Consider the following 21,694-nt stretch of genomic DNA (forward strand, 5'->3'; position numbering starts at 1 on the left):
TAAGTTAGTGTGGTAAGATTTCATATGAAGTTGGGAAAACCTCTCATGTTTGATGTTACAGGATTTAAATGTTACAGAATGCTGTACTTGAGAAACCTCAGAGGAGTTGAGTTTTTTTCTTCCCCGACTCTGACTACACACTGGATTCATGGCGAGAGAGAAAAGATCAGGAGGTCCTGGCCTCACTTGTAGGTCAGTGTCGGTCACCTGAGTCACGCCTGGTTGCTGTTGTTCCCTAAGCTCTGCAGGTGATGCTGATGAGCAGCCTGGATGGGGTAAAGGAAGCATTCCCAAACCCAAGTCGGCAGCAGTGCCAGGGCCCGAACAAGCTTCAACTGTGCACCACAAATGCGAAAAAAAATAAAATGATGGCAGTGACTTTTTCAGTAAAGAGGATTTTATTCATGTTTCAGGTGCTTTATTATTTTCTTAGAAGATGTTGGTGACAACAGCTAACATTTACTTATTGCTGGGTTTAGTTGTTAATTTCTTCTTGTGCAAAGTAAACATAGTTGGTATGAAATGTAAGTTTTTGCATTTACACTTTGTCTCTTTTTGAAAAACAGTACGTGCTGGCCAGCACCGCGGCTCAATTGGCTAATCCTCCGCCTTGCGGCGCCGGTACACCGGGTTCTAGTTCCGGTCAGGGCTCCGGATTCTGTCCCAGTTGCCCCTCTTCCTGTTCAGCTCTCTGCTATGGCCCAGGAGTGCAGTGGAGGATGGCCCAAGTGCTTGGGCCCTGCACCTGCATGGGAGACCAGGAGAAGTACCTGGCTCCCAGCTTCGGATCAGCGCAATGTGCTGGCCGCAGCGGCCATTGAAGGGTGAACCAACGGCAAAAAGGAAGACCTTTCTCTCTGTCTCTCTCTCTCTCTCACTAGTCCAAAAAAAAAAAAAAAAAAAAAAGAAGAAAGAAAGAAAAAAAACAGTACGTGAATTCCAGAATACTTACATTCACCACTTTTATTAAAATTCTTAATTTTATTGATGGCCAGAATGGCGCTCCAAGACTTGAAGTGCTCCTTTAGAATCACATGCCCAGTTAGGCCACAGTCAGAACAGCTCCAGGACTCCTCCATCGCCTTTGCGAGGGCCTTCATGGGGAAAACTCAGTCTAAGGCTTAAAGCCATCCATGCCTTTGGTGCAGTTTTCCTCATCGTCAAGTTAGCACAGTAGGCTCTCAACAAAGGACTTACATTCAATTATTCCAGTAAAAGATCTTCTAAACTTTGAATCAAAAACAGGTTTTTCTCATTGTTATTTTTAAGTAGTAAAAACTAATCAATTAAGATAAAGTAGCAACCAGATTTGCAGTGGGAAGACACACAGGATCTTGAGTAAAGTGGGCTGGGAGGGTAAAATCCAGCTCCTCTGCTCTCTTCAGGCCTCATCTCTTTCCTCCAACCTCTGCTTCCACGCAGCTCCACTGTGGGTGTCTTCATACCCCCACCGTGTTGCGTTTGTTTTCTTTCTGTATAAAGTACCTTCACTTCCTTTATAATCTCACCTTTTGTAGACATTTTACTTAGCACAGACTTATATCTGTGATAGAAAGCGTTTTTAATGTTTCACTTATTTACCTTTTTTAAAGATTTATTTGAAAGGCGCAGTTAGAGAGTGAGAGAGGTCTTTTGTCCACTGGTTCACCCCCAAAATGGCTGAAACTTAAAAGCTGGGCTGATCCGAAGCCAGGATCCAGAAACTTCGTCCAGGTCTCCCATGCGGGTGCAGGGGCCCACGCACTTCGGTCTTCTACTGCTTCCCAGGCCATCAGCAGAAAGCTGGATCAGAAGTGGAGTAGCTGGGATTTGAACTGCTACCCATATGAGACATTGGCACCGTAGGTGGAGACTTAACCTACTATGGCACAGTGTCAGCCCCTTATTTACCTTATTTGAAGGGAAGAGAGACAGTGATCTTCCATCTGCCTGTACACTCCTCAGATGCTTAAAACAGCCAGGACTGGGCCAGGCTGAGGCAGGAGACTGGAACTCAGTGGAGGTGCTTGAAGTACTAAGACCACAGCTGCCTGCTTCCCATGGTCTGCATTAGCAGGATGCTGGGCTCAGGTGCAGAGCCAAGAGTTAAGCCTGATAATGGAATGCAGACATTGCAAGTTTTCTCTTAACTGCTGTGCCAGATGCTTGCCTCAGAAAGCTTTGCTTTGACTGTCAGCTTAAAGTGCCCTTGCAGTATGCCTCTGTACCAAATTCTGTCCTAACATTTAAGGCACTGTATTGTAACTCCCATATTTCCCACTTGGACTGAAAACATTTTGTGGTCAACATTGACTGTATCTTGATATCTAGCCAGAGGATCAGATATTTCCCCACGTTTTCCGTCTAGCAAATGCTCCTTTATCAACTCCTGAGAGCAGCGAAGAGCTGTTCATAACTTGGTCTTACCTAGGTGTAGCAAAGAAGTTACCCAAACAGTGTGTACTTTAGACTTCTCTGTCTCCTCCTTGGGATGCACCCCTCCTCCCTGCACACCTGCTGTCCAAATCCATTTGTCACGTTTGACTTCCTCTGTGTAATCATCGGCAGCACAGGCTGTCCTTGTTAATCTCCTGTCATTCAGCTCCAGCAGCCCCAGTATCTCCTTGGTTTGTTGGCTGTGTAATGTGTAATGCTTGTTTTACTATTGAATTATTTGGACAATGTTTTTGTTCTTGTCATCGTATTTGCTAGCGCTTGAAATTCGTTCTGAAGTGAGAATATGATGAAAGCTGTGTGTTGGGTCTGAGAAGATGCACTAGGCAAACACAGAACACATGTGTGAACTGCTAGGCTGAGAAGACCCAAAGGAGAGTAAAGTGTTTCCCTTCAGAGCCTTATGCAGTTACTTGACAAGCTCTTAGGGAATTGGCTAAGTGGATTCTGTGTGAAAAAGGGTGGTTATTCTATAGAGTGAATGCAAAGACAACAGCATTCACTGTTGTGAGAAAACTGACATTATCTTCTTTAAATTACCCATTCATCTTGTCATTCATTCATTTAGCATAGTTATCTTGAGTGTTTACTATGTTCTCAGGGGCTCTGTGAGGTTCTGGTGAGACTGGGTTAGTAAGAATAATTTATCCTTCAGGAGTTTGCTATGGAAAAGACTGATACTGAAAAGCAAATAGTAGTTGTAATAAATGCAGTGAAAGAAAGGAAAAAGGAGAGAGAGAATCTGACAGCAGCAGAGAAAACTATAGGGGCATATAAGAGTGTAATCAGCCTGGAATTTCTAACCAGTTGTAATAGAAAATAAAATTTAAGAGGCAGACATTTAGAATCAAGTGATCCTAGTGTGATTTGTTTACCTTCTGATTTGTTTAGTTAATTTAGCAGGTGTCCCAGCAGTACTCTGCCTGGAATCTAATTGTTCTGAGAATGTCATCATTTTCAGCAAATAATTTCAGTTCTTTATTCACTGAGCAACTAATGAAGCTTTGTTTTCCCATATTGTAAAAGTGAAAGTGTTACCAATTGATTTCAGTAAGACTTATTATTTTGTTGTGAACAGTACAGATTCTTTGACTAGTTTAAGAAAACCAAACCAAAAAAAAAAAAAATTCTGGATGTATGGGCATAGTAGTTAAAGCTCTTGCTGTGCACATCAGAGACCCTAGATGTGAGTTCTCCTTCCTCTTACCATTCCAGCCTTCTGTTCAGATGTACCCCGGGAGGCAACAGGTGTTGCCCTAAGTTTTTTAGTTCCTGCCATCTAAGTGGGAAATCTGGATTAAGTTCCAGGCTCCTGGTTTTGTTGGCTTGGGTCAGTGCCAGCTGTTGAGTGAATCTGAGAAGTGAACCAGCAAATGGGAGATCTCTGTCAATCTCTCTTCATGTCACATAAAAAAACCTTAAAAAAGCCACAGGCAGTATTTATTGGATTATTTTGGTAATGACTTACTGTGAAGAAATCAAAGAGAAATTTCAAGCATTGCTCTCTACCTCTGAAAGTTAACACAGGAACTGGCAGGCATGAGGTTTGGACAGAAGCAGTGTTTAGTGGATGGAAAAGCAGTCAGATGGGAGTAGGGGAGGACAGTTGGATACACCCACTGCTGGGGTGATCTAGCTGATAACTCAGCTAGCTGATAACAAACAGTGCTGTGAGCAGCCCTGAAAATGGGCTGAAGAACGTGTTGTTGGGGGAAAGTTTTCTCTGGATGTTAATTGATTCGCTGTTAGCTTTCAAAATCAGTGGTGCATGTAGTGACAAATGGGAGACTTCTAAAGTTCATGGACAAATGGAATGAAAAGATAAGTTTATGTTGGAGCAGAAAAGTGAAATCCTTGCAGTTTTTTCATAATCTACATTTTCCATGAACTGTTTGAAAACTCCTCATATGCATGGATTTCAAATGTTTTTGTACTAAAATAAACTTTTATTTCCATTCTACACAAACTTTTTAAAGTACCTCAAAAGGTATAAGCAATATAAACAAAAAGCATTGAGCTATGGTTTTGTAACGCAACTAATAGCTAAAAGAGTATGAGTAGTTTGTTGAGGTTTCTTACACACAGACACACAGACACACAAAGACACAAAGGCATTGGATTTTCTGAAGTTCCCTGAATACAAATTTCTTCTGAAATAAACATATTCTTGGCTCTGCGTTGAGTTGAGAAGTAGAAGACAGCCAGGCCCTGTTTTTATTTTATTTCTCTCCAAGCCGGAAGTGTATTCCCTAGGGACAAAAAGTATGTAATTATATATGGGCAATGTGATAAAAAAGCCCCGTCCTACAAACTTTCCCAATGTTTTATCTCCAAAAAGGTGGAAATCCTAACTAAAAGCTACGTGATTCAGTGCTTTAGAGCGTGAAGACAAAAGGTGAGTTCACTCTGTGTGCTGATGTGCAGGAGAATACATATGAAGGACTTCAAGAATTTTCTGCTTTGAAAATTCGTGAACAGAATTTTAAAACAACAAATAGAATAGATTCTAACCAGAATTGCTGTTCAGTTCTTTTTTTCAAAAAACATGTTAGTAGAGTGCTTCCTTTCTTAATACTGTTGTAGTTTTAGAATGCAAATGCAGTAAACACTGATTGTTTACAATGTGCTGCTGCAGGAATAGTCATGCAGTTGAATGAAATAGAAAGGCATTAAGAAATAGAGCTATGGGGGCTGGCGTTGTGGTGTAGTGAGTTAAGCCACTGCCTGCAATGCTGGCATCCCATATGGGCACCACCAGTTCAAGTCCCAGCTGCTGCACTTCTGACCCAGTTCTCTGCTGATATGCATGGGAAATCCTTGGGAAATGGCCCAAGTGCTTGCACACCAGCACCCATGGGAGAGACCCAGATGAAACTCCTGGCTCCTGGCTTTGGCTGGCTTACCCCTGACTGTTGCAACCATATGGGGGGTAAACCAGAGTTGGAAGATGTCTCTTTGTCTCTTTCTCTTCCTCTGTAACTCTGCCTTTCATATCAATTAAATGTTAAATGAATGTTAAAAAAAGAAATAGAGCTCTGCTTATAACAGAATGTAGTATACGATAAATGTGGCATTGAATAGTGACAAATGGGGATTATGCAACAATAAGGGATGGGGAAATATTGACTTTTTTTTTTTAAAAAAAGTAGAATAATAAGTTGGATTCTTTACAGTATTTTTTTATCTCCCCTAAATTTAAATGAATCAAAATGGAATCTTTAAAAGTGTGACTATTACCTCTGTTAACTATTTTTCCTTCCTTTATTGGTTTGGAAGAGAAATTATGCCATGCTAAGAACAAAACTGCCTTAGATTCGGAGTTTTTGGGGTGAGTAATGCATTAGCAGCCGTCTGTGAATCAGTGTGTGGCTTTAACCTAATATTTTAAGTGGATGACTTTTTGCTCTGTCTGCCAAGGGGTGGAGACTTTCTCTTAGGCCCAGTTTTAATAACTTGGCAAATAGGAAAGTAAGCAGAGGAAGGCGTTGCTCAGTGTGGGAGTCTGTCCGCTCTGAAATTACAACATAAAGCAAGCACACGCCTCTGAGTACCTCGCCATCCTTTTTTCTCTTTTCATTTTACAGAGGAGTTACAGCTCTCAGTATTGAACTCCTTCAGCGTCCACACTAGCAGCGTCCACACCCACCCTTCCCTCCCCAGCCTCTTGTTAGAATACAGCCACGGTTTACCCAGATGTTCTTTCCCTGTTTTCTTAATGATGTCACAGAACCTGCTGCATGTTTAGTTCCTTTTATCTGGAATCTGCCATTAGCATGCCAGCTGTGTTTTAAAGAACAGAATTGATAGCGAGGAAATATAATTTGTATTATAAAGTTCTTGCTTTGATAAAAATTCGTTAAATAGAGAAAAAAGATTCTCAAACCTCTTTCTCTAAGATGTCTGCTCCATGTGCCTGCTTTGCCTTGCCTGTCGTCTCTGTCTGTTCATGCCACCCCAGTGTCCTGCCTTATTTAGTGTGTCACCCATGCTGAGGTCTAATTCCCTGAAGAGCATTTGAGTCTTTTTTCTTAGCTGACCTTCAGGAAGGAGTTACTGGTACCAGCCATACTTTTAGAGTTGCTTTTTTCGCTGAACTCTTGTGACAAAATTCTTCACAGTATTCCAGCTTCTGGGTCTGTCATTTTTGAATTCTTTTTGCTGGCTTAACTTCCTTCACCCAGTCTTGAAATTCTGGAGTTTTTTAAATCTTTAACCACACTCTAACCACACTTCCTCGAGGAGGCCTCACATAACGGATGCATAGTAAACAGTCCCTAAATGTACACACCTGCAGCCCAGACTTTCCTCATGTCAACCCCAGACCAGCCTGTCTAATGTCTAAAACACCCCTGGGATTTCTCAAATCTCAAGAAATCTGATTTCCTTCTTGAGAAAGGAGAAAGTACCCACTGGAACCTGGGAAGGGATTGCGTGGTCACAGCTCAGCTGCTCCTGGAGCTCAGAGCATGAGTCCCTAGAGTGTGAGTTCTTGGCAAGCTGGAGCAAGTGGAAAGACTACAGAAGCAGCGTCTATCTGATGTTTCTCCAAGGCAGGCTATGGAAACTAGGTTTACCTCCTTGCCAACGCCAGCCAAAACCCAGAGCTATGACTCTATGCTTTCCCTGGATTTCCTCTTTGGAACGAGCCCAGGAGGTCTCTGACCTGCCTTGTTGAACGTGCATCCTAAGCCCCTCATTCTGGAGTAGCCCCACCTTGTTCCCAGGAGGAAGGAAGAGCGCGTGGAGACCAGGAACAACCCAGACAGACTAGCCCTGCAGGGTTTCCCTTCTGTTACCTTAGTTGTAACCTTTTTGTCCAGATACATTTCTTTTCTTTTCTTTTTTTAAAGATTATTTATTTGAAAGTCAGAGTTACATAGAGAGAAGAGGAGGCAAAGGCGGGGGAGAGGGGGTCTTCCATCCTCTGGTTCATTCTTCAATTGGCTGCAATGGCCAGAGCTGTACTGATCCTAAGCCAGGAGCCAGGAGCCTATTCTGGGTCTCCCAAGCAGGTTCAGGAGCCCAAAGACTTGGGCCATCTTCCACTGCTCTCCCAGGACACAGCAGAGAGCTGGATCAGAAGTGGAGCAGCTGGGTCTTGAACCCGTATGGGATGCCGGCACTGCAGGCAGCAGCTTTACCCACTACCCCACAGGCCCCATAAACAAATCTTTTTTTAAAAAAGATATATATATATATATATAATATTTATTACAATAATAAATAAATGTTCATAAACTAGTATTTTATATCTTTTCCGGTTAAAATGTAGGGTCCTGGGGGAGGGGGCAGGGGACCTCCCAGCCTCCCTAACCTGCCTGTGCTGTCCCTGTTCGGGACAGATAGCACCTGCAAGCCGAAGGATCCTGCCTTGTGCTTTGTTGGTTGTCTGTCTCCTTCTGTGAGAACTGACTGCATTACATGTGACTGTGATCATTTCCTTTACCTGCCAGTGCTGTAAAAATGGTGGTTGTTACTATTCATAATCCCTGGGTAGACTTCAGCCTTCCATCTGCAGTTAGATGCCAGATTTGCAAGAGGATCTGTGTCTTGGGCTGCTACTTCCTCCTCTTCATCTCCCTTTTCCTCTCTCTCCTGTTCCCTCCCCTTTTCCTCCTTTGTTTATTTATTTATTTGAAAAAACTACGGAGGGATAGAGATCTTCCATCTGCTTATTCAGTCCCTAGATAGCTGCAGTGGCTAAGTCTGGGCCAGGTTGGGCCTGGCTGAAGCCAGGAGTTTCATGTGAGTCTCCTGCATTGGTGGTGTGGACTCAAGCACTTGGGCTGTCATCTACTGCTTTCCCAGGCACACTAGCAGGAAATTGCATCAGAAGTGTGGCAGTCGGGGCTCGAAGCAGTGCCCACATGGAATGCTGGTGTCACAGCCCAAATGCCAACCCCCTTAGGGCACTCAAACATACACCCACCAGGTATCAATTGGTTAAAGGTTCCTTGGAGTCTAGGTGATTACTGGAAATGATTTTGCAACAATGATTTAATTAGTATGTATTTAATTGCCTTTTAAAGAATCCATGAGATATTTCATGAAAGCCAAGGAACTCAAATTCAATTTTACTGTCTGGAGCATGTGCCAACGACATACTGATATATGCTCGAGACTGAATACTCTACAAATCTTAAAGAGATAACTCTTGTTAAGTGACCAATTATTGTTATTAAAAATTATTTCTTGAGGCTGGCATTGTGGCATTTGGGTGAAGCCTGTGGTGCCTGTGAAGCGGCTGCATGTGATGCCATACGATTGTTCGTTTGTGTACCAGCTGCTCCACTTTCAATCCAGTTCCTTGCTGATGGTCTGGGAAAAGTAGTGTAAGGTGGCCCAAGTATTTGAGCCCTTGCCATCCATGTGGAAGACCTAGATAAAGCTCCTAGACCCTGGCTTTGGCCTGGCCCAAATGACCATCATTATGGTCATTTGTGGAGTGAAAAAAACAGTGGAAGATAGCTCACTTGCTGTCTCTCCCTGTCTCTCCCTTTCTCTCTGTAACTCAGAATTTTTTAAAAAGTACATTTAAAAAAATTAAGTTATTTCTTGTACTGTAACAGTAATGTTTTGGTTTCGTTTTATATTTTCAACTAGCTGTATGTGTTTTAGAAGTGTTAATATGGCCAAATCCTGAAACATGTTAAGATTTTGATATGTGATTAAAATTTGCTTTAATTGATAAAAGCTAGAATGCTTCCACAAATGCATATTTTTTTCTAGACACTTTGACGAGATAAAAGGCAAGAAGCCCTTCATGTTCCTTGTGGAAGATTATCCTTCTACATATTCATGCTGTGCTCATGTCTGCTAGAACTTCAGACCCCTGTATCTAATAAATGACCACCAACGTCTTCTCTTGGATTCCTCCATAAAGATATTCCAAACACAGCACACTAGACTCATTGTTCTTCCCAAATATGTTACCTTCTATCATGTACATGTGCATTCTATTTCCCTATTAGGAATATTCCTAATAATATTCCTAATAAGTCAGCTTGTGAAGAGCCCTGACAGCTCTGCCAAGAGTTGGATCACTGGACATGGACCTGCCCTGGAGTCGAAGGATGCCCAGGTCAGAGCCACAGATCTTATTGGCTCTAAGCTGAAAAGCCCTTCACTCAGCCCAACTTCCAAAGTGACCACTGCAGCTGAGGGGATGGTCAAGTAGGGTCAGCAACATTGCAGGCAGAACTGTAAATTTCTTGTTAGAGATGCCCCCTGCCTTTACCTGGCCAGCTCTCCTCCCAGGCCAGCCAAGTAATGAAAGTCAACAGAGTGCCTTCCCTAGGAGGTTCATACCTCCCTTAGGATATACCCCATGTGAAGAGATAGATAGGTCTGGGCCTCTTAACTTACAAGGCCTAAAGCCCACCAGATTATTATCAAGCCCCTTCTATCAGGTTCTATTTGCCTCTCAATCAGAAAAATTACTTGTAGCTTAGACAGCACCTTTCTTAGCTCCTCTAATAATGACTCTGTCCTTTGTTCTAGGCCCTGTCTAGTGCACTTGGGCCTCATTCCTTTGTAATCATAACCTCTACTCTACCACCAATGGCTCTACTCCCAACCTGTGTGTACTGATGGTCCTCTTCCCCACTTAATGCTGTGTAATTGTTCAGACCTGGTAAATGCCACTCTTAGGATCATTGATTACTATCCTCACTCTGTCTTTATGACCTTGTCTAAATATGATCAGAGTCGGCAAACTTGGAAGGCTTCCATAGCCTTGGCAACTCATGATGACAGCCTAGGGTGGTTACTGGCACCATAAACTAGAGTTCAATTAGTTGGGTCAACAACAGGAGCCACTGTGCACTTGCTCCTCATGTGGGATCTCTGTCCTTAATGTGCTGTACATTTTGATTTAATGCTATAACTAGTACTCAAACAGTAGGTTTCACTTTGTGTTTCTATGTGGGTGCAAACTGTTGAAATCTTTATAGTAAATTGATCTTCTGTATATAAAGAGAATTGAAAATGAATCTTGATGCAAATGGAAGGTGAGAGGGAGCGGGAGAGGGGAGGGTTGCGGGTGGGAGGGAAGTTATGGGAGGGGGAAGCCATTGTAATCCATAAGCTGTACACTGGAAATTTATATTCATTAAATAAAAGTTAAAAAAAAAGGAATATTCCTGAAATTTCCTCCCATCAATACATATGAATTATTGATTAGCCTGCCTTTTTAAAAAATAAATTATTTATTTATTGAAGGGCAGAGTTACAGAGAACGAAGGAGAGATAGGGAGAGACTTTCTGTTGGCTCACTCCCCAGATATCTACAACAGCTAGGGCTGGGCCAGGCTGAAGCCGGAAGCTAGGAATTTCATCTGGGTCTTCCACGTGGGTGCATGTCCCCAAGCACTTGGCCATATTCCACTGCTTTCCCAGGTGCATTATAAAGGAGGTGGATCAGAAGTGGAACAGCCAGGACTCTAACTGGCACCCATATGGGATGCTGGCATTGCAGCATAGCACCTGCTATGACACAATGCCATTCCCCATATTGTTCCTTTTAAATATGTTTAGAAGCAACCCTATGTGATTATTATCATCTCCTTGTGGGGCCATTGCAATAGACTCTCAGTATGTCCATGCCTGTAGTTTCACACTGGGCTTAGAAGAAGCTTTCTCTTCCCAGACTATCCTCCAGCTACTTAGACTAATATTCGACTATAATGACTAATATTTGACTAATAATATTCTCACTATATTATGAATTCTTGTCTTTATCTACTTGGATCTTCTGCCTGACATGCTCATTCTTCATTGTTTTTTAATCCAGAAAATTATTACCTACTTTTTAGCTTTTATTAAAGTAATATCTTAAGATTATTATATTCCAGTTTGTGCATAATTTGTAATTTTCTCCTTCACTGTATTACAGTGATTTTTGACTAAAAGCTGCTTATGGTCCAGATACTTGAATATATCTTTGTGTGCATCCCAGCACTGAGCGCAGAGTTTAACAAAAAGCAGTGAGCTACATAATGTGTTGAATAAATGAATGAGAGAATTCCAACCTCTGAATTTTTCACAGAAATCCAGGCTGTAACTTTATATTTTGGATATGTGATATTTTGTTTCTCTAAAATACAGAACTGTATAGATGGATCAGTGAACCCAAAGTGGCAAAGAGATCGTCTTCTCCCCGTTTCTGTCTTTATCATCATCTTCCTTTCTCCACCTTCCTTGTTTCTCTTTTTTTTTCTTTCTTTCATTTGTACATTTTACTGAGCAGGTGCTTGGGCCCCTGAACCCACATGGGAGACCTGGAGGAGGCTCCTGGCTGTGGACCGGCTAAGCTTCAGCCATTGCTGTAATTTGGGGAGTGAACCATTGGATGGAAGATCTGTCTCTCTCTCTGTCTTTCTCTCTCGCTTTCACTCTCTCTGTGTTTCAAATAAGTAAGTAAATAAATAAATAATTATTTATTTATTTATTTTTGACAGGCAGAGTTAGAGAGACAGACACACAGAGAAAGGTCTTCCTTCCATTAGTTTACCCCCCAAATCGCTGCTTCAGTGGGTTTGCCATGAAAAGTACTTAATGGATTAAACAACATGAAAGCATATGAAAGTACAAATCTTTCTTGTAAGGTAACTCTAAAGACAAATTAGAGAACATCGTAAAACTGTAAAGATGGGATGTAAATCATGCTTAATACTCGTGTATAAACTAAGAAAAAGTTACTAAGTATAACCATAAAATAATTTAATGAAATGAAGTAAAATTCGACATAGTTGCACTAAGCATGAATTTATCTCTGGGATGCAAGGATGGTTTAACATATGCAGATCAATCAATGGGAAACATCATATTAGTGCAATGAAGAGCAGAAGTCACCTGATGATTTCAGTGGAGACCGAAAAGCATTTAATTATTCTGTAACTCTTAATAAGAATAAAAACTCTCAAGGTTGGAGTTTGGCACAGCAGTGGAGACACTACCTGGGATACCACATCCCAGCTCCGAGTGCCTGTGTTCAAGTCCTGGCTAGTGTATACCCTAGGAAGCAGCAGATGTTGGCTTGAATATGTGGGTCCCTGTTACCCTTGTGGGAGACATAGGCTGAATTCCTGGTTCCTGGCTTCAGCCTGGCCCAGGCCCGGATGTTGCAGGCATTTGAATAAAACTAGCAGATGGTAAACTCTCTCTTATCTCTCTCTATGTAACCCTGACTTTTAAATAACTAAATGAAAAACCACAATGTGATAGCACTTCATTCCTGCTACTATTATTATTATGAAAAACAAAAAGAAATTGATGACAAAGATATGGAGAAAACAACTTTACACTGTTAGTGGGAAGGCATCTGTATAGACTTTGTGGAAATCAATATTGAAGTTCCTCAAAAAATTCAAAATAGAAGTATATACTTCTACAAATATATTTATATCCAAAGAGATTTAAATCTGAGTTGCTAAGAGATTTCTACAGTTGGATGTTCATTGAAGTAGTATTCACAGCAATGAAGCTTTGTACACAACCCATCAGCAGAGGAATGAATGAAGGAAATGTGGTATACGTGTATTCTCATATAATGGAGTATTATCTTGCATCTTGTTACAACAAGAGGACCTCATGCCCAGTTAAGTAAGCCAGACACATAAAGAAAAATGCTGAAAAATTTCACTTGTATTAAAATAGTCAACCTTGGGTAACCAAAGAGTAGAATGCTCAGCACCAAGAGAGAAGTGGTGAGGTATTGATCAGAGCATAGGAGCTTTCAGGTAAGTGTAGTACGTAAGATCCGGGCAGCCACTTAGATAAAGGGGACTGTCATCTAAACAGGAGCCTTAACAGAATGTGTTAAGTCCAGCAGTCTGATGAATCATTGCTCACTGCAGCAGCACTGTATTTATTCAGATATGCAGTGCCTTTCTTGGAAACATCTTTTATTCATGTACCTTTCAGAGTTTATAAAGTGTGGAGTGGTGCAGTGAACGTATTATTTCTGTGAAAAAGCCAAATCCGATGACTCTTGGAGACATTCCTCTCTACATGAGGTCACACGATGATTTCTGTGTGCCATAGTGGGTGAGCACATTCTTCCAGTGACATGGCACTGTCGGTATTCACCATTGTCAATAAAATTCTGTGAACCGTCTTTACATCTCTGCCTTTTAAAAATGCAGAAATGGCCATTTTTATTAACTTGTGTATAGTTTCCTCAATTTTGTTGTTTAAATATAGTTGTCTATGCACACACACACATAAATATTATCTTTGAACAAATTGAATTATTACTCTTTCTCTTGCTTATTCTCATAAAACAGCTTATCAATAGCATATTTGCAAATTAGTATGTATATATGCGTTGTATGCAATTCTTTAAAATGCATGCTAAGTATTCCAGTGTACTGGGATCAGTTTTATTTATTTATATATTTTTTCTTTTTATTAATAAATGTGAATTTACAAAGTGCAACTTTTGTGTTGTTGTGGCTCCCCACCCCAACCTCCTTCCCTCCCGCGACCCTCCCCTCTCCCACTCCCTCTCCCATCCCACCCTTCATCGAGTTTCATTTTCAATTACCTTCATATACAGAAGATCAACTTAGTATATACTAATCAAGGATTTCAACAGGCTGCCCTCACACAACCACACAAGGTATAGGGTATTGTTTGACTAGTAGTGTTGTTTTTAAGTTTCATAGTAAAACACATTAAGGACAGAGATCCTATGTGGGGAGCCTGTACCCAGTGACTCCTGTTGTAGATTTAACAATTGGCACTCTTATTTATGGCATCAGCAATCACCCGAGGCTCTTGCCATGAGCTGTCTAGGCTATGGAAGCCCCTTCAGTTCACCAACTCTGAACTTGTTTAGTCAAGGCCATATCACAGTGGAGGTTCCTTCCTCCCTTCGGAGAAAGGCGGCTCCCTCCTTGATGGCCTGTTCCTTCTGCTCGGGTCTTGTTCACCAGGATCTTTCATTTAGTTTGTTTTTGCCACCGTGTCGTGGCTTTCCATGCCTGTGAGACTCTCATGGGCCTTTTAGGCAGATCCGAATGCCCCAAGGGTTGATTCTGAGGCAGGAGTGCTGTTTTGGGTGTTTGCCATTCTGTGAGTCTGCTGTGTGTCCTGCTTCCCCCGCAGGATCATTCTCTCCTTTTAATTCTATCCTTCATTATTTGCTTACACTGGTCTTGTTTGTAAAATCTCTTCGACACTTACCCTATCTTTTTTGATCGGTTGTGTACTTATCACTTTACCAAGTGCGCTGACATTGGTACATGTCTCCTTGATAAGATTGAGTTGAAATCCCCTGGCACATTTCTAGCTCCACTGTTGGAGGTAAGTCCGAGTGAGCATGTGCCGACCTATGTATCTCCTCCCTCTCTTATTCCCACTCCTATATTTAATAGAGATCACTTTTCTGTTAGTTTTTAAACGCCTAAGAATGATTGTGTATTGATTACAGAGTTCAACCAGTGGTATTAAGTAGAACAAACCGAGCAACAACAACAAAATACTAAAAGGAATAAAATAGTAAGTTATTCCTCAACAGTCCAGACAAGGGCTGATCATGTCATTGTCTCTGATAGTGTCTATTTCACTTCAATGGGTATCATTTTAGATGCTCGTTTAGTTGCCATCGATCAGGGAGAACATATGATATTTGTCCCTTTTGGATTGGCTTATTTCACTCAGCATGATATTTTCCAGCTTCCTCCATTTTGTTGTAAATGCCCGGATTTCATTGTTTTTCACTGCTGTATAGTATTCTATAGAGTACATATCCCATAGTTTCTTTATCCAGTCATCCGTTGATGGACATTTAGGTTGCTTCCATGTCTTAGCTATTGTGAATTGAGCTGCAACAAATATCGAGGTGCAAATGGCTCTTTTTTTCCTCCCCTTTAATTCCATTTGGGTAAATTCCGAGGAGTGGGATGGCTGGGTCCTGTGGTAGTGCTACATTCAGGTATCTGAGGACTCTCCAAGCTGTCTTCCATAGTGGCTTAACCAGTTTGCATTCCCACCAACAGTGGGTTAGTGTCCCTTTTTCCCCACATCCTCACCAGCATCTGTTGTTGGTTGATTTCTCTATGTAAGCCAATCTAACCGGAGTGAAGTGAAACCTCATTGTGGTTTTGGTCTCCATTTCCCTGATGGCTAGGGATCCTGAGCATTTTTTCATGTGTCTGTTGGCCGTTTGGATTTCCTCTTTTGAAAAATGTCTGTTAAGGTCCTTGGCCCATCTTTTTATTGGGTTGTTTGTTTTGATTCTGTGGTGTTTCTTGATCATTTTATAGATTCTAGTTGTTAATCCTTTATCTGTTGTGTAGTTTGTGAATAACGTCTCCCATTCTGTTGGTTGCCTCTTCACTTTCCTGTTTCCTTCGCTGTAAAGAAACTTTTCAATTTGAGGTAATCCCATTTGTTTATTTTATCTCTGATTACCCGTGCCTCTGGGGTCTTCTCCAGGAATTCTTCGCCTGTTCCAATATCTTGGAGGGTTTCCTCTATGCTCTCAATTAGTTTTATGGTGTCGTGGCGCATCTCTAGTTCTTTGATCCATGTTGAGTGGATTTTTATATAAGGTGTAAAGTAGGGGTCTTGCTTCATACTTCTACATGTGGACATCCAGTTTTCCCAGCACCATTTGTTGAAGAGGCTGTCCTTGTTCCAGGGGTTCGTTTTAGGTCCTTTGTCAAATAAGAGTTGGTTATAGATGTTTGGATTGATCTCCGGTGTTTCTATTCTGTTCCATTGGTCTATGCATCTGTTTTTGTACCAGTACCAGGCTGTTTTGATTATAAATACCCTGTAGTATGTCTTGAAGTCTGGAATTGTGATGCCTCCAGCTTTGTTTTTATTATAAAGGATTGCATAAGCTATTCTCGGTCTCCTGTTTCTCCATATGAATTTCAGCATCGTTTTTTCTAGGTCTTTGAAGAATGACTTTGGCATTTTGATTGGTATTGCATTTGTAAATTGCTTTTGGGAGAATGGACATTTTGATGATATTGATTCTTCCAATCCATGAACATGGCAGGTTTTTCCATTTTTTTGTGTCATGTTCTATTTCTTTAGTGTTTTGTAATTTTCATCATAGAGGTCTTTTTTTTTTTATTTTTGACAGGCACAGAGTGGACAGTGAGAGAGAGACAGAGAGAAAGGTCTTCCTTTTGCCGTTGGTTCACCCTCCAATGGCCACTGCGGTAGGCGCGCTGCGGCCGGCGCACCGCGCTGATCCGATGGCAGGAGCCAGGTGCTTCTCCTGGTCTCCCATGGGGTGCAGGGCCCAAGCACTTGGGCCATCCTCCACTGCACTCCCTGGCCACAGCAGAGAGCTGGCCTGGAAGAGGGGCAACCGGGACAGAATCCGGTGCCCCGACCGGGACTAGAACCCGGTGTGCCGGCGCCGCAAGGCGGAGGATTAGCCTAGTGAGCTGCGGTGCCGGCTTTTTTTTTTTTTTTTTTTTTTAAATCATAGAGGTCTTTGACATCCTTGGTTAAATTTATTCCAAGGTACTTTATTGTTTTTGTGGCTATTGTGAATGGGATTAATCTTAGAAGTTCTTCCTTGGCCACGGCATTATCTGTGTATACAAAGGCTATTGATTTCTGAGCGTTGACTTTGTATCCTGCTACCTTACCAAACTCTTCTATAAGTTCCGGTAGTCTCTTATAGGAATTTATTGGGTCGCCTATATATAGTATCATGTCATCTGCAAATAGGGATAGTTTAACTCCCTCCTTTCCCATTTGTATCCCTTTAATTTCTTTTTCTTGCCTGATGGCCCTGGCAAACACTTCTAGGACTGTACTGAATAGCAGTGGTGAGAGTGGGCATCCCTGTCTGGTGCCAGTTTTCAGTGGAAATGCCTCCAACTTTTCCCCATTCTATATGATGCCTGCCATTGGTTTATCATAAATTGCCTTAATTGTGTTGAGGAATGTTCCTTCTAACCCCAATTTGCTTAGGGTTTTCATCATGAAAGGGTGTTGTATTTTGTTGAATGCTTTCTCTGCATCTATTGAGATAATCATATGATTTTTGTTTCTCAGTTTGTTAATGTGATGTATTACATTGATTGACTTTCAAATATTGAACCATCCCTGCATACCAGGGATAAATCCCACTTGGTCTGGGTGAATGATCTTTCCGATGTGCAGTTGGATTCGGTTTGCCAGAATTTTGTTGAGTATTTTTGCATCTATGTTCATCAGGGAGATAGGTCTGTAGTTTTCTTTCTCTGTTGTGTCTTTTCCAGGCTTAGGAATTAAGGTGATATTGGCTTCATAGAAAGAATTTGGGAGGATTCCCTCCCTTTCAATCGTTTTGAATAATTTGAGAAGAACTGGGGTTAGTTGTTCTTTAAATGTCTGGTAAAATTCAGTGGTGACGCCATCTCATCCTGGGTTCTTCTTTTTCGGTAGTGCGTTTATTACTGATTCAATTTCTTCCATGGTTATGGGTCTGTTTAGATTTTCTATATCTTCAGGGCTCAGTTTAGGAAGGTTGTATGTGTCCAGGAATCTATCCATTTCTTCCAGGTTCCCCAATTTGTTAGCATACATCTCTTTGTAGTGGTTTCTGATGATTCTTTTTATTTCTGTTGTGTCTATTGTTACATTTCCATTACTGTCTTTGATTTTACGGATTTGGGTATTCTCTCTCCTTTTTTTGGTTAGTTGGGCCTATGGTGTGTTGATTTTGTTTATTTTTTTAAAGAACCAGCTCCTGGTTTTGTTGATCTTTTGTATTGTTTTTTTTTGTTTCAATTCTGTTTATTTCTTCTCTTATCTTTAGTATTTCTTTCCTCCTGCTGGGTTTGGGCTTGATTTGCTGCTGTTTTTCTAAAGCCTTGAGATGCATGGAGAGTTCATTTGTTTGGTTCCTTTCCAGCTTCTTGATGTAGGCACCAACTGCTATAAACTTTCCTCCTAGCACTGCTTTTGCTGTGTCCCATAGGTTTTGATAGGTATATTATCATTTCCATTTGTTTCTAGAAATCTTTTGATTTCTCTTTTAATTTCTTCGATGACCCACTGTTCATTCAGGATCATGTTGTCCATTCTCCAGATGTTTGCATATGGTGTAGAGATTCTTGGGTTGTTGATTTTGAGTTTCACTGCACTATGGTCTGAGAAGCTGCATGGTATAGTTTCAATATTTTTGAATTTGTTGAGGCTCCCTTTATGGCCTAGCATATGGTCGATCCTAGAGAATGTTCCATGTACTGGGGAGAAATACGTGAACTCTGTGGCTGTGTGGTGGAAAGTTCTGAAGATATCTATTAGGTCTATTTGGTCAATAGCATCAGTTAGCTCTGTTGTTTCCTTGTTGAATTTCTGTCTGGTTGATCTGTCCATTGGTGAGAGTGGGGTGTTGAAGTCCCCTGTTACTATTGTATTTGAATCTATATCTCCCTTTAAATCCTTTAGTAATTCTTTCAAGTAGTCAGGCGCCCTGTAATTAGGTGTGTATACATTTATAATAGTAATGTCTTTCTTGTGGATAGATCCTTTAATCATTATATAGTGCCCATCTCTGTCTCTTTTAATGGTTTTTATGTTGAAGTCTATTTTATCTGATATTAGAATGGCCACACCAGCTCTTTTTTGATTTCTGTTAGCTTGGAGTATCTTTTTCCATCCTTTCACTTTCGGTCTGCGTGCATCTTTGCTGATAAGGTGTGTCTCCTGAAGGCAGCATATAGATAGATTCTCTTTCTTCATCCAATCAGCTAGTCTGTGTCTCTTGGTAGTAGAATTAGACCATTCACATTCACTGTGATTATTGTTAAGTACTATCTTTTCCCAGTCATGTTTCCTGAAACGAGCTGTTTATGTATTTTGAACTTTGTTTGTAGCTTACTCTACATTCGCTTTTTTTTGTAGTGGAGTTCTTGTTTTTGTATTTCTGTGTGCAGCACGTCTTTGAGCAAGTGTTGTAGGGTTGGACGCGTGGGTACAAATTCTTTTAGTTTCTGTTTGTCTTGGAAGATCTTTATTTCCCCTTCATTCATAAATGATAGCTTTGCAGGGTATAGTATTCTAGGTTGGCATTGTTTGTCTTTTAAAACTTAAAATATATCATGCCACTGTCTCCTTGCCTGTAGTGTTTGCAAAGAGAAGTCTGGGGTGAGTCTGATTAACTTACCCCTGGATGTGATTTGTTGTTTCTCTCTGGCACACTTTAGGATTTGTTCTTTGTGTGTCACTGAGCTGAGTGTTGCCACAATGTGTCGCGGTGAATTTCTGTTCTGGTCTACCCTGTTCCAAGTCCTGGCTATCTGCTGAATTTGTCTATTATTATCCAGCTGCCTTTGTTTGAAGTTTTCTGATATTATTTCATTGAAAACACCTTCCAATCCATTCTCTCTTTCCACCCCCTCGGGGACTCCTATTATCCGAACATTACACTGTTTGATTGAATCTTGCAGGTCTCTGACCGTGCTTTTTAGTTTTTTGATTTCTTCTTCCTGCATTTGAACTGACTGTATTATTCCTGGAAGTTTGTCTTTGAATTCTGATATTTGCTCTTCTATTTCATCTGTTCGATTTCTGAGGGATTCCACGGTGTTTTTTATATGGTCAATTGAGTTTTTCATTTCCAGTATTTCATTCTGGCTTCTCTTTAGGATTTCTAATCCTTGGGCTTGTTTTTCATTCAGCTCTCGAATATGTTTCTCATTATTTCTAAGTAATCTGGTTATTAATTTTCTGAATTATTTTTCTGGCATGGTCTCAAATTCTTCTTCTTCAGCCTCTGTTATGGTTGGTTTAGCCTGCTCCATTGGCAAGTTTATATGTTCTTCTATATTCTTATTGTGGGTTTTTGTTTTGTTTTTCGGCATTCTGTCTGGGTGGTTTTTCAGGTTGATTTCCCTCTGCTATAGGCTGCTGTGGGTCTGTACCAATATCCAGTGTAAGCAGGCTGCTCTACCTCCTAGAGTTTGTTTATTTTTTACTTATTTATTTATTTTTTTTATTTTGTAACTTCAGTGGGCTGGTGTCAGGGCTTTGAGGTGCCAGTCTCTGCCCCTTGGGGCCTGGTTTGGGATCAGTTTTAATGTTAAAACTGGTGCTGTTGGTAGACATTGTGGTTGATTCTAAATGCTCCACTTTGACTGATCATGTTGCTAAAATCAACTTGTGCTTGTATTTTAATATGTTCATGCTATTTATGTTGCTTCCCTAGCTGTAAAGTTACTTACTAAAAATAGGCAGAGTATTTTAGTATAGTATTAGCAAACCAGTGTTCCGTGATCACTGTGTGAATTGCCCATTTCCTCATCTCTAATCAGCACGTGATAGTGATCATAAGTTTTGTTTAGGCTTTATTTGGATGGACTCTTTAGTAGAGTCAGGTTGACCAGATTTTAATGTGCTGTTGCCCATATGAGCTGCAGTTTTATGTGGTTTAAATCAGATTGTGTTTTATAGTTTATGTGTAGTGGCTTCTTATATATAATGGTCAAAGCTGTGCTCAGTGGACACTGTCTCCTTTTCTGTTGCTTGCCATTTGCCTTGTAGTAAATTTCATAGCGTCTTTCTAACTGTCACTGCCTGCTTTCTTGCTCTGTCTAGCACTTTCTCATGTGTGTTGAACAGCTCAATGTGCCTTTTTCTATACCGTGTGAGTACATTATTCTCAGAAAAGACTCTGTAGCACAGTATTCTACAAAAATAATCTATTAAATCATCTCCTGGTTCAGTCATGATTCTTCTTCCAGTTAAACTATCTGGAATTAATATGTATGGTATTAGAAAACATTTTATTTTTATTGTATCTAAATAGTTGTCTTATGATTTTCCTGAGGCACAGGAATTGTAAAGAAAAGGAATTTTGTCTGTGAGGTAGGGGCCAGGTACAGACACACTTGCCAAGCAGTGGCAGTGGGAAATGATTACATGAAAGTCTGATGCCAAAATCTATGATGGGGCCCTGGAAAGAAGCCCACCGGAGTGGCAACACATGAGGGTGCTTGCTCTGTGCCGCACTGTGTGGTGCACGCTTTTCATGCCATTTTCAGACTTCCCCATAACTTTATATACCAAATTTTACAGATTTCTTTTTTTCTTTTTCTTTTTTAAAGATGTATTTATTTATTTGAGTAGCAGTTACAGAGAGGCAGATGCAGAGAGAGAGAGAGAAAGGTCTTCCATCCACTGTTTCACTCCCCAGATGGCAACAATGGCCAGAGCTGGGCCAATCTGAAGCCAGAAGCCTGGATATTCTTCCAGGTCTCCCATGTGGGCGGAGTGGCCCATGGACTCAGGCCATCCTCTTCTG

Source organism: Lepus europaeus, chromosome 6 (genome assembly GCF_033115175.1).
Source record: "Lepus europaeus isolate LE1 chromosome 6, mLepTim1.pri, whole genome shotgun sequence".
Lineage (NCBI taxonomy): Eukaryota > Metazoa > Chordata > Mammalia > Lagomorpha > Leporidae > Lepus > Lepus europaeus.